Raw genomic sequence first — 14,848 nt, forward strand, 5'->3', positions numbered from 1 at the left:
ATTTTCATCATAAACAATCATGTCATCAGTTTGAATAGGGGCACAGTATTACTTATTTCTGTCTGATCTTTAGTCTTTAGCCTTTCATTTATTTTTCCTTCTTTATTGTGCAGACTCTGAATTCCAATGAAAGGTTTAATAGAAATGATAAAACTATATATTCTTGCTTTATTTATTTGTAAGGGATATACTTCTTTCACATTAATTATGATAGCTGTAGATTTTTCTGAATGCCCTTATAATATGGAGGAAGTTTCCTTCTGTTCCTACTTTGCTGATCTTATTTTTTTATCTTGAAAACATTGTGAATTTCACTAAATATTTTTTCTACATCCATTGATACAATAATATTGTTTTTAGCTTCTATTTTCTTAAAGTAGAAACTGTTTTAATTGACTTTTGAATTATAATCCAAACTTTAATTTCAGGGGCAAATCTCATGTTGTCATGATATTAATATATTATCTTTTTTATATCACTGAGTCTAATTTGCTACTATTTTGTTAAGAAATTTTCCTTCTATGTTTCTGAGGAATACTAGTCTGTAATTTTATTTTGTATACTGCTTCTGTTAAGTTTTGCTATCTGTGTAATGATGGTCTCATAGAATGAGTTGGGATCTTCCCTGTGTTCTAGACTGTTCTGTTTCTTGTGTGTATAATGCCTTCATTTTCTTCTCTGCCTGGCAAATCCTACTCATCTCTTATAAAATAATTTATACATATATTCTCTTGCATAGCTTTTCTGACTCTACTTAGACAATTATTCTCTTCTCGGTTTTTAGTACATTGTACATCATTCTGCAATAGGATGATATAATAAAATTTTATATCTCAGAAACTTAGCGGGTGACTCAAAGCTAAAAAATATATATGCTGAATCCATTTATATTCTAAAACAAGGTGTTGGGTCATCTATATGAGAATTATATTTGGAGGTGTTCATAACTGCTTTTGCTTCCATTGGCCTATGAGCTCCCTCTAGGTTATAAGAGAAAAGCTAAAATTTCCAAGAGAGGCTGATAATAAGGCTTCCTTGGGAGAGTTGTGGGTGTGCTGCACATTTTTCCTTTCTTCTTTGCTGGGGAAGGGGCTCCCAGAACCTCTTGCCAACTGTTCAGGAACTTTAAGAGAAGTTTACGAATCTGATATGTGTTCTCAGGAATTTGGGGAAAGCACGGAGACGAGTGCCTGATAACTTCTGTCATAGTTTGTGTCAATTTGGCTAGGCTATAATACCCAGGTATTTAATCAAACAATAAGCCAGGCGTTTCTGAGAAGGTATTTTGTAGATGTGGTTAACATCTACAATCAGTTGAGTTTATGTAATGATTACCCTTGAATGTGAGTGGACCTCATCCAATCAATTAGAAGGCCTTTAGAGCAAAAACAGATTAAATGGAGAAGAAAGTATATACTATCTGTATTTCATATTATATACTATATGTACATACCCATACACATATATATGTCTTATTGATTCTGTTTTTCTAGAGAATCCTTACTAATGCACCTTATTTAAAAAATCATAGGGAAATGACATCTCAGGAATGAGTTAATGTTGATAAGATAGATCTAGCTTCCACTGATAGCGGCATAAATGCTGAATGTTACCATGGACCAAGTAGACCTGAGGGAGGGACCCTGATTTTGGTGGTGGTGAAAATAAATCCTTCCAAAGCCCCACCTGGAGAAGTCAAGTAACTCCAAAAATGAAAGAAATAGTATATGTACTGAACTACTTGAGGTCGAAGACTGAGGATGTTGTCATAAGTGCTCAGCTAGAGAAGGCATCATCACGTTAGAGACATCGGGTAAACCATGTCCAGGACCTTACAGGGACTGCTAAGAATGAACAAAACTGCCCCTTGCAAGTCAGAGTCAACATTTGGGTATTTGCCCTGAGGCCAGATAATAACCACTCCAGCCATTTTGTTCTTTTTTTGAATCTCTGCTGCCCTCTTTGCTCTAAGGAGGAGGTTCTACAAACAGCAGTTAGTTAATGAAAAGGAGTAAAATAAGAAAGTCTGGAAAAAAATTATCCCTGTCCCCACTCTGGATTCTAGGACTAAATCAGAACGAACTAGAGGAGATAAAATTATCTTTAAATTGTGTAACAGAATAAAATTTTGTTTAGATTACTAAGGATTTACATTATGTAAAAGATAAATCTATTTGTTTAGTGCAAATTTTGTCTAAAAAAGCTGTTTCTACTTAAAATTTATCTTATCCAGATTCAGGGAAGAATGGCTTTTGGTAGTAAAGGTTTAGAAGAAAAGTATAATTTCACACTAGAAAGTACAGTTTATTCAGTAACTGGTTATATTTCTATGTATTATATACATTTTATCTAAAAATATGTTTTGCTCCACAGTGATGTTATACTTTAAGAAAGGACACATTATTAGAAACCATACCATATAAATAATTATAAATTGGAAAAACTTAGTAAAGAGCTGAGAGTTTGAGTCCTAGGGATAAAGTTAAGTTTCCTTATGAGAATTTTGATATCAAGTTTTTATTTAAAATTATAATTATATTTAAGGCAGAAGTATTAAATAAATATCAATTAATAATCTATTAATATAAGGTAACTTATTGATGAAAAGAAATTAAAAATCTTACTTAACAACATGAAGAACAGATCAAAATTTTTTATTTCTGAATCATCATTGTCATGAGTCATTATGGTAATAAAGAACAAAACAGAGATTTGATTATTTAAAGGAAAAGCACAAAATGTACAAGACAATCCAAATCTACCATTTCTAGGGTATAAATAAGCTATCATGAAGAGCCACTCAAAATTGTTTTGCTATGCTATGTTTGAGCAGATTTCTTCAGTTTTAATCAATGTATAACCAGTTGTGTTCCCACTGCATCACTCAGCAAGTGTTACTGAGTGCCTAGTAAGTGCAGTGACTATAGACAGGAAGAAACGGAGCTGATAAAGTTATGTTCATTGAGCTTCTACTCTAATGAGAAGAGACAGATAAACAAAAGTGTCATGGAGTGCCATTAAAATAGTTCAACAGTATGAGGACTGGAGTAGGTGGCTGGGTGTGGTTTCAGATGGGGCAGCAAAGAAAGGCCACCTGATGAGGTGGCATTTGAACAGGGATCTGAATGAACTGAGGCAGTAGCCAAGTGGGCATAACGGGAAGAACATGATTGTCTTCTGGACAGCACTGAACAGATACTGATTCTGATTCTTCATTTACCTTTATCTGAATGCCCTTTTCCCCAGTTTTTCTTTAATAGGTTTTCTCCTCAGTGAGTACAAAGTTTAGTGTTTTTAATCTATTCTCATTGTATTCTTATTCATCTTTTGAAATGATTTCTGTACAGATCAATATCTTAACTTGGCTTAAGCTTAAACAGTCTCATTTACAAATGCAGAGATATAAAATACCTTTTGGTTAAGTTATTTGTTTTAATTTCATTCTTAGAAATCACCAATATAATATTGCATTTTTAAATAAATATTTTATTTTATTATGGCCTGTACTTAGCCAAGAACTTATGCAATTATTGCTTTGAATCTGTTTCATGTTTTACATAGTAATGGTTAAAAGAAACACATAAAATAAAAATCCAAGTTAAATATCAGTGATGAGAGAAAAGGTAAAACTTTCAATCACAGGCATAAAACGGTATAGACAGATTATTAGGTTTAACTGTATGTTGCATGTTTTTAAAAGAACATTTTCACAGTAAATAATTCATATATTTTTATTTTCATGGTTTTCAATGATGCTACTTTGGGCTTATAAATAACTTTACTAATATATAATGACCTTACTTTAAAGTAAATGAAAATATGGTTCTATGAATAAAATCATAAAATATTAATGTAATTGTCTATGTTTATATGCTTACTATAAATGCAACATATATTTTTCATTCATCTCTTTTTAAAAACCTGTTTTTTTAATTTAATTTATGTAATAGCATTTCATTATTTCCTCCAGAGTGAATAAAAACTATATTTTCTAGAAATTCTTTTGGGATAGACTATATCACAACAGTATTTTTCCCAGTGTGTGTAATAGTCACCTAGTTATTTGATCTTTTAATGCTGCTCCTAACCGTATGGCTTACCAAAGCTTTTAAACTATTGATCTGCGTGTCAGCTGTCACATTACCTTTTCATAACTCATGTTGTAGGTTACCAACATGCATTGCGTTTTTCTTTTCTGACTGGGTCATATTCTCTCAGTGTTTAATCTTCCTTGTATTTGGGGGTACCTTTAAAAGTTACATTAATTATTCTGGGTATCAAATCCAATCATACAATCCTTCCAGTGGAGTGCTATGTTACAGGACTTGAAGTAGAAATCCTGATTAGGTTTTTGATCTCATCATCATTTAGTATCTGGATGATGTCAGTGAAATCACTTCATCCATTTGAGACTGTTTTTATTATCCTTAAGTTATTAGTGTCAACCGAAAAGAAGCCAAACTCTGTAAAGTAATTTAAAGAGGTTGATTCTGAGCCAAATTTGAGGACCATGGCCTGGAGCTACGCTCAAGAAGCCTTGGGCAAGTGGACTCACTGTGGATGGATTATAGTTCAGTTTTATACATTTCAGGGAGACAGGAATTACAGGTAAAGTCATAAATCAGTACATGGAAGGTGTACATTGGTTTGGCCCAAAAAGGAGGGGTATCTTGAAGGCGTGGGCGGCTTACAAGCTATAGGTGGGTTTAAAGACTCTTTGATTTGTAATTGGTTAAAGAAATGAAGGTTTGTCTAAAGGCTTGGAATGTTTTAAGTTAAGAGAAGGAAGTCTGTTATTCAGAGACAAGCCACTGGACATACACCCAGACTCAAGTGATTTGCTATGTATATTGAGGAACACGTAGGTTTGTCTTGCATAGCCTTAGGCCTGCTCTGAGTTACAAGGCATATCTACAAGAAAGATGGGGGATGGTGAGGCATGTCTGACCTCCCCTCTCATGGTCAGTAACTGTGTTTTAGGGTATTTCTGGGGTCCCTTTGGCCAAGAGGGGATCCATTCAGTCAGCTGAGGGGGGTGGAAGCTTAAAATTTTATTTTAGTTCACATTAGATAATTGTAATACCAATTCCATATTAATATTATGAAGATAAAATAATACTTTTATAAATGTTTTGTAAAGTACTATGTAAGTTATTACTTTTTACGTTGGATTCTATTATAAAGCTTCAGAAAATACTGTGTTATCCAGGACATTATGTAGCTAAAGATCATAGGGAAAGCTGTGATAGACACCTCTAATGCATTGAAAACCCAGCCAAAATAACACATTTTGAAAATGTTGCTGCCCTACAAGGTTCATCTGCCCACTGCCCAAGAGGAAGCCAATACATTGAGACAGCAGGGTTTACAGCAGAGAAAGAGTTTAATTCTGAATAGTGCTAAGCCTGGGGACAGGAGGAATTTCTCAAACCTGCCTCCCTGAGGATTTGGAAGGCAAGGTTTTTAAGGATATTTTGGTGGGGCAAAGGATCAGGCAATTAGGTTTACTAATTGACTGGGTTTGGAGTGGAACATTCAGTTCTCTAGTAGGGGTCACAGGCCTGGGTGGGTCAGCCAATCTGCTGGGATCCGGGACCAGGTTCCTGGGTGGGAGTCACAAGAACAGTTGAGTTGCTTCCTTGCTGTGGGCTTCCAGCCAGTGTGGGTCAGCCAATCCACGGAATGTGGGACCCGGCAGATATCTCAGAAACTATCCCAAGGTTTTGAAAAGGTGCTATAATCTATGGAGAAAGCTAAGAATCTTTATGAGCACCAGATATGTGACTCCAGAGTAGCAGACAGGGGGATAGTAGCTAATTATTATCATGATTTTTAGCTGCACTTGTGCCTTATTATTAGCTAGGCCCTTACCACAGTTCCTGCCTTGCACCCCTTTATTAATTTGTAAGGGAAGTTTCAAAAACACAGTCAATATTGAAATACATTGGGTGGAAATAAATTGGCAAACGTCTTTATCCTTATATAAAGTTTACTAAAATTTTTGAAAGGTTATGAAAAAATATTTAATGGCATACAATCATGCCTAAATAAGAACTGTGGGAGGAAGAGAAGGTGATTATAATTACTGCTTCTTAAATGGTCATAAATGTTGGAAGTAGGCAGGATTCTAACAAGACTTCCAAGATTTTTGGCCCCTAATGTACACACCCTGTTTAATCCTCCTCCCTTGAATGAGTGCAGAATCTGTAAATAAGATAGGATGTCACTTTCATAATTAGGTTACTAATCAATTGACTTTGATTTAATTAAAAGAAAGATTATCTAGGTGGGCCTGACTTAGTCACGTGAGCACTTTAAATCTCAGTCTAGAGGTCAGAGATATGCAAAGAATTAGGGGCTCTGTGACAAAGACCTGTGAGATGCCTCCAGGAGCTGAGAGTCTCCTTCCAACTTCAACCACCAGTAAGAGAATGGGGTCCTTAGCGTTACAGCAGCAAAATAAATAAATAAATAAATAAATCAGGAAAAAAAAAAAAACTTTAAAAAAAATCTGCCAACTATTAGGTGAACTTGAAAGAGGACCCCAATCTCCAGAAAGGAATGTAGGTAGCCCAACCGACAGGGCGATTTCACTTTTGAGACCCTGAGCTAACTCTAACCAGAACGCCTGTCCCAAGGAAATTGTGAAAGAACAAATTTATGTTATTTTAAGCTGCTCAATTTGTGGTAATTTGTTATGCACGCAGAATATGAATACAGTGTCCTTTAAAATACATTACTTCTTCAGATACATTTTTTCCAAATTAGTTAAAATAAAGTCAACTCTGGTAGACAGATGAATTTAACAAAAGCATGTATTTTTAAAAATTGTTAAAATTCTCCCAGCCTTGTCACACTTAAAGAAAAGTTTCTTCCCCCATAAGAATTCATTACATTCATGTAAGGTGAACCCCAGTGCCAGTGAGAGAGGCATAATCTTGTGTTATAAACATTAAAGCATTTATGTGAATAGAGTCGCTATCTTGTTACTCAAAGTGTAAACAAGGACAGAGAGCATTAGCATCTTCTGGGAGCTTGTTATTCATGCAGAATCTCAAGGACTACCCTAGGTCTACTGAATCATAATCTGCATTTTAACAAGATACCCAGATGAGAATGCACTGACATTAAAGGTTGAAAAGCATGGTTCCACCAAATACTTGTTAATAATACATATCTCTTAGCGCCTTCCACTGGGGAATATTTAGCTATCCTGCTCAGGAAGTTTCATGATACAGTTCAAAGGGAGATGCATTTCCAGGACTTCAGCATGGAAGTAACTACCTCCAATAAGGCAGTCGAGGAAAGAAATATATATGTGGACCTTATTCTGATGTTGGAATTTAATCACTTAAAAGAAAATATTTTTTTTCTTTGTAGCCATAAAATGTAATGGTGGAAATTAGGCTCACACGTAGTTATGTATAAATAAGAGGGTTTGCTTAAACCTAACCATTAACAGTAAAGATGCTAAGAAAAGGGGCAAACTGACGTAAGCAGTGCGGATAAGCAGCATCTCTCACAGCTATATTTCTCAAATGCCAATGGCCATGTTGCTCAGGTCTCTCCAAAGTCCAACTGATTTGGAATCTCCAATCATCAGGTTTGAGTATATGAGTTTTAACAGTTCTCTCCAGGTGATTCTAATTTATAGTTTGAAAACTGCTGCTTGTGATTTTTTTTTTTTTTCTTTGAGACAAAGTCTCACTCTGTTGTCCAGGCTAGAGTGTGTGTCATGGCATCAGCCTAGCTCACAGCAACCTCAAACTCCTGGGCTCAAGCAATCCTCCTTCCTCAGCCTCCCGAGTTGTTGGGACTAACAGGCATGTGTCACTATGCCCGGCTAATTTTTTCTATATATATTTTTAGTTGTCCAGCTAATTCCTTTCTATTTATTTATTTATTTATTTATTTTTTTAGTAGAGATAGGGGTCTCGCTCTTGCTCAGGCTGGTCTCAAACTCCTGAGCTCAAAAGATCCGCCTGCCTCGGCCTCCCAGAGTGCTAGGATTATAGGTGTGACCCACCATGCCGGGCTTGCTGCTTGTTTAAAATCTAAAATGACATTGCTTTATTTTGTCTGTTACATGTCATATAGGTACATAATCTGAAACAGTTGACATTTTCAACTTCTTAGTTTCATTACTGTAGGACTTATTTATTGGCTTTATTTTTTTGTTTGCCTTTGTGTATTCCTATTTTATAAATGTATTTTTTCTGACCTTATGTTATCAGAGGACCCTTTGTATGCCACTAATCGTGTATGTATAATGTTACAAATTATTACATAATTTTTTAATGGATCTGAAAATGGATTCAGTTAAAATAATTAAAATAGGCATAAAAAGACATTACCTCTTAGTAAATGAATTAAATTTATGAGATAATTTTATATCTGAATGTTCAGATCATTAAATATTTTATTAATCTGATCCAAGGTTAAGCAAAATGAATCTTAAATTATGTCGACCTATGGATCAAAATAGGATAGGAGAAGTCAGGGGTGGGTTCTGGGTAAGGAATCGAAATGTAGTTGTAAAACTATATACAGACGAGAGACTACTGCCCCAAGGACAGTTTGTATTAAAAGAGAGCCTCTGATATTTGAAACCTCATCAAAAATAGTGGATCTGTTTCTGAAGGTGCTAAGTAGATGATGTATCTCCAGATGAAATTAGCAAGACAGATCTTAGCAGTGGAAGCCATAGAAGACAACAATATAGTGAGCTAGAAAAAAAGAAGAAGAAAATGGTGGATGACACTAAACAACAATAAGGGAATTCTTTAAGTGACGTCAGCTATACTGAGAATTTAGAAGGGATTGGTTTGAAAAGGGGCACAGCTTGATTTCTACAGACAACCCAAGAAGGAATCAGAGAAATACTAATTAATGTATGGCTATCACTGAGACATGAAGAAAATGTAGCCTGGGAAATAAGAGGTGTTTCTGAATTATATAGTTGAACCATTTTATGTTGGAAGCCCAATTTCTCCTCTTATGTTAACTACCTTTGATTTTTGAGAAGATCCTCTCCATTTTCAAAAATCACTATGAAAACATTTATATCCTTTCAAAGGTGACCTCACTCTAGAAAATTGATCTTGTAAGTTTGGAGTGCTTTACCTAAGGTGGGTCAACCAGCTCCTCCCTGGAATATTTGGGTAGGAGATCTAGGAACTCAAGTCAGAGTTTTTCACATAGCTGCCATGACTGCACTGAATCTTGGAGACTGTGGTGGCTATATCTTTCTCCACATGAACTTATCTGCGCTAAGAAAGAAGAAAGATAACAATTTGTAGAGGAGTCTTGTGATGGGTAATTTTATTTGTCAACTTGACTGGGTCGTGGAGTGCCCAGATATTTGGTTGGACATTATTTCTGTGTGTGTCTGTGAGGGTGTTTCTGGGAAAAAAACTAGCATTTGAATCTGCCGACGGAGTAAAGCAGATTGCCCTCCCTAATGTGGGTGGACATGATCCAACCCCTTGAGGGGAACAAATTGGCACAAGAAAGAAAATTTTGTTCTCTCTGCCTGACTGGTTGAGCTGAGACATCAGTTTTCTCTTGCCCTCAGACTGAGACATAAATCATCTCTGAGCCTGGTTTTCAAGCTTTCAAACTCAAACAGCAACTATAGCAAAGACTTTCCTGGGTCTCCATCTTGCATAGATTCTCAGCCTCCATAATTGCACAAGCCACTTCTTTATTTTAAATCAATATTTCTATCTGTCTAGCATCTACCTATCTCCTGTTAGTTCTAGAGAGCCTTGACTAACACAAGTATTGTAAGAATAAAAGTAAAGATTCAATTTTTTTTGAAACATGACTTTTTCTATCTACTAAAATATCTGTGCAAGAAGTAAAGTTGACCATAACAGTTCTTCACATACCACTTTTATGTTTTCTTTTTCACATGTGGCCATGACACGAGATCAACCCTCCCTCCCCTCACAGGCACACACATACATAAGCTTCGAGAAAATGTTTTGGAGGTCCTTGGATAAAGGAGGCCCTTATATTCATAAGTACAAAATTCATAATGCAAATTGAAAATGAAAGATATAGATTTACATATCAATATGGCAACTAGGATGTATTTTAAACACAGGAAATGTAGTGTTAGATAAGATCAAATATGCATTTGAAATATATTTAAATTTCCACTCTGAAAATTAATACAGTAAACATGGGTAAGTATACCTATCAGGAAAGCAATTCAGATGTATATTTGCAAAAAAAAGTAGAGTATTTGTTCAGAATTTTTAACTTTTAAAATATAGATCATAAATTTAGAGCATAATAGGTTGATATCCCTCATTAGAACATAGTAAAGAGAAAGCAAGAGTTTTCTCATTTCCAGGCTGTGGTTTCACCTGTTTTTGAAACCTGAGTAAATATACTTTTGTAGATTTTATGAGACTTCTTTTTAGCCTTTTTAGCTAGAATTTATTTACACTACTACTACCTAAAAAGTATAGGAGAAATACATTGGCAGTAACCAAGAATTAAGATGTCCAGGTTGGTTAGGAAACATGGTTCTGAGCAACAGGGTAGGAAGAGAATCTTAGCATAAGGACAGGGACAGAGCTTGCCTTGTTTTCTGCTACGCCATCAGCTCAGTACATGGGATGAAGTATGAACGCCAGGATGCTTTTTGAATGAATTAGCTATATTCTACATAACTTTGAAGGCTCTGTGCCCTGAAAAGCCATAAGATATCTAATACAATATCAAAGTCCTAACAAGTACTCTGTTCAAATATTATTTGAAGTACTAGTTAAAAATTTTATTAACCAGCCAGGTGCAGTGACTCGTGCCAGTAATCCCAGCACTTTAGGAGGCCGAGGCAGGAGGGAACACTTGACGCCAGGAGTATGAGACCTGCCTAAGCAACAAGGGAGACCCTGTCTCTACAAAAATTAAAAAAAAAAAAAAAAAAAGAATAGCCTGTTGTGGTGGTGCACACCTGCAGTCCTAGCTACTAAGGAAGTTGAAGCAAGAGGATCACTTGAGTCCAGCAGTTTGAGGGTGCTGTGAGCTATGATCATGTCACTGCACTGCAGCCTGGGTAACAGAGTGTGACCCTGTTTCAAAAAAAATTAACTAATTAATTAATTAACCTGATTATAACATGCATGTAGGAAAAGATTCTTAGGACAAAGAAATCATGGTGGGCAAGAATACATGCACATTTTATTTTGGCTTGTTTCTACTAAAATAAGCAGCAACTAATGTGATCAATAAGTTTGAGCATAGCAGAAACACAATGAAAAATATTCTCATGTCTCAAGAATACTAAGATAGAACTTTAATTATACATATCCAGTTGGTAATTAATTCATTGTTGTTATAAGTTATAAATCATCAAAATAAAGGAGAAGCCCTAAAGCCATGTTGAAGCAACTAAAAATTTATTATACTTCAAAAAGAAATGTGAACACAAGATTCATCAACAATTTATTGGAAAAATCATTCTTTACTCACTCATTTATACACTCACCAAATATTTACTAAGTAGCTACAGTACACCACATACCATAGCTATTTTATATAAGTTAAAACATAAAATGGAAGAACAAGCATCATATGTACTCACCATCAAATTGGTATGAACTGACTTACCTGACCAACACTTAAGTGTACATATAGTAGTAATATTCATCGGGTGTCAGGCAGGTGGAGGCGGGAGGAGGGGATGGATATATTCACACCTAATGGGTGCGGCGTGCACTGTCTGGGGAATGGACACGCTTGAAGCTCTGACTCAGGTGGGGCAAAGGCAATTTATGTAACCTAAACATTTGTACCACCATAATATGCTCAAACAAAAAAATTAAAAAAAACCCCAATGTGTGTGTGTGTGTGTGTGTGTGTGTGTAAAGAAACTTAGAATGTATCCCTAGCACCTTCTCTCTAGGACATCCTGTGGCTGTCTGAAGGTTCTGCCTCTAGTGTATTTTGCACGAGAAAACTTTGGCAAGATCGGTATTGTATTTTATTTCACTGTGTGCTGTAAATAGTCTAGGGCACAAGCATGCATTTCCTGGTGTTTCTAGGCACATGTGTATTTGGAAATTATTAATATTTCAAACCTTGGAAACTACTTTGCAGAACTCCCAATAGATGTATCAATGCTGTTATGGCCATTGTTAAACTTGCCAAAAGAGTGAGGATCATATGGATTCTTTCATCAGCAACAATTTTTAACTCTGAGTTCTGGGGGAACTATATTCTCTTTTAGATTTTTATTTCTAGTTTTAGTAGACATAAATTAATCTATCTTTTTACATGTCAAAATCTCTTGCTGGAACTGATATTAAGGGAACTAGCTTACATTTGTGAGTATTTATTGGTATCCAGGTTCTGTTGTAAGTGCTGTCAGAAACCTATGAGGCAGGCACTGTTTCACATGCATTTTACAAAAAAGAATGGGAGATAGTGTTACTGATATGATAAGAAATGTTCCTAAGTGCACTAGCTAAGAAATTTTGGTAGAGTCCAGACCATAAAGCTTTATGGCCCTGCTATACATGCTGCCTCTTTGGGGGATTTGGTAGTATTTAACGTACTGATAGATATTTGAGAAAACTAGAAATACCCAAATCCTACCAGAATAATTACTCTCCTCTCTATCAAGGTTTTAAGAGACATGTTTACAACCTTGAACAGTGACAAAAGAAGAATCCAGGAATCACATGGTTATTAGTTAGGCTAATTCCTAAAAATCCACTTTTAATAAACTGGGCTATAGATTTTATGGCTAAACCTTAAGGAGCAGTAGTAATAATATCCAATATTGGATGCTTGTTATCTGCCAATTACTGTGCTAAGCACTTTATGTGTTGCAATCTCAATAACCTTATTTTTGTCCCCATTTTAAAGATTTGGAAAATGAGGCACAGAAGGTTTTAATAATTTACCCATAGTTATAGAATAAAATAGCAGTTGTGTAATCTCCTGCCAGGTGACACCAAAAGCTTGCTTCCAGGCCGGATCAGAATACAGATGGCTCCACCTCCTTTAACTCATCTTTGGCCAATTACTTGGAATTGATATAATCATTCTTAATATTCTTTCTTTTTGGTTAAAAGGGAGTACTGTTTGAGAAAGAGGGTGGAGACAAGAGAAAGATACCTCCTCTCTCTACGGCATCTATTAGAGATACCAAGTCCTACCTATATTTATTCCACATCAGATTTTAGTGAAATACTTAAAAATGAAAATTTTCAAGTTTTATATGTTTCTTACTGTAGCTAATGATTCTTTTAGTTTCATTATTTGTACTTCAAGCTCTATGCCCTAGAACTTGAACTGAGACTATTTTTTTGTTGTTTAAAAAAAATGTTTCTCAGGACTAAATTAAAATAATGGTGACAAATCTGCTTACCATAGGGCATTAAAAATGAATTATCACAATTTTGTACTAGAATCTAAGTAATCCATGTTAAATATCTCTTAAATATTGCCCCATGGTATTTTTCCTCTTTTTAATGTCTACTTACTCTTCTTTATTACCACCTGTTTATTACAATGGATAAGGCCTGATTTAAATTGAATCTCTCAAGTTTAATTCCACTTTTTAAAAACTTTTCTTGTAATCAGAACAAATATTTGGAAATAATTTGTCTAAGGTGGGAACAGAATTTGAAAAATATTATAGATTTGGGCATTAAAACATTCTTTGCATGGTATTAATTCTTGACGAACTATGTAGGCATCCAGGCTGAAGTACTTCATCTGCCTTTAAGTAGATGCAGACTATTAAAGAATTCTAAATATGACCAAATCTCAGACATTTATCCCTACTTAATTCTAAAAGGCAAACCCCAGGGACATCAGCTTGAAGCAAAGAGTGATTTAAAGGATTGTCTAGGTGATTCACAAGTCTGTGGCATGTCCAGAATTAGAGTAAGAATAATTTTAAATATTGGGATTGAGGAATTCTATGCACTGTGCTAGTCATTGATAATCTAAATATTATTTTGAATAGCTGTGGTAACAAGAACATCACATATTTGATACAATTTTAGTTTTATTCTTCCAGGTGTGATTTTAGCAAAACACTGCAGGTTTCTTTTGTCGTATAGATCAAATCAGATAGAGATGGAAGAGCTGTTGCCCAATTTTGCTTTCAGCTCTAATAGTTCTGTGTCACAATCTGCTTTTGTTAATCAAATATCTTATGAAATAATTACCATTAGGCTTCTTTTCTTCTTCCTGATTTTTTTCTTTCATTTTTAAAGAAGATTTTTGCAAAGAATAATATACATAGAGAAATATTCACAAATTTTAAGGTCAGATGCTGCATTTTCCCAAAGCAAATATACTCATGTAAACAGCAACAGGTCAAAAGAAACGTTACTAGGAACTTAGATACCTGCCTTGTTCTTTATTTCAATCACTGTAACCTCACAGTCACCACTGTGGTGACTTCTAACACAAACTTCTAAAAATATAACTTGATTTGCTTATTTGCATAAATGCAATCATAAAATACGATTGGAGTTAGTTTGAATCTATAGGTCAAGCCAGAGGATATTGACATCTTAACACTATTGGATCTTTCAATCCATAAACATGATATAGCTCTCCATTTAATTAAACCTTCATTAATTTCCCTCAGTCATGTTTTGCAGTTTTCACTATATTGGTCTTTCACATATTTTGTTAATACTATACCAAATTATTTCTTAATTTTTGATGCTATTGTAAGCCGAATTTTGAGATTTCAATTCCAAATGCTTATTGCCAGTACGAAAGAACACAATTAAGCTTTTACATTGACATTGTATCCTGTAACCTTGCTAAACTCACTTATTAGTTTGAGTAGTTTATTTGCAGACTCCCT

Source organism: Eulemur rufifrons, chromosome 8, assembly GCF_041146395.1.
Source record: "Eulemur rufifrons isolate Redbay chromosome 8, OSU_ERuf_1, whole genome shotgun sequence".
NCBI lineage: Eukaryota > Metazoa > Chordata > Mammalia > Primates > Lemuridae > Eulemur > Eulemur rufifrons.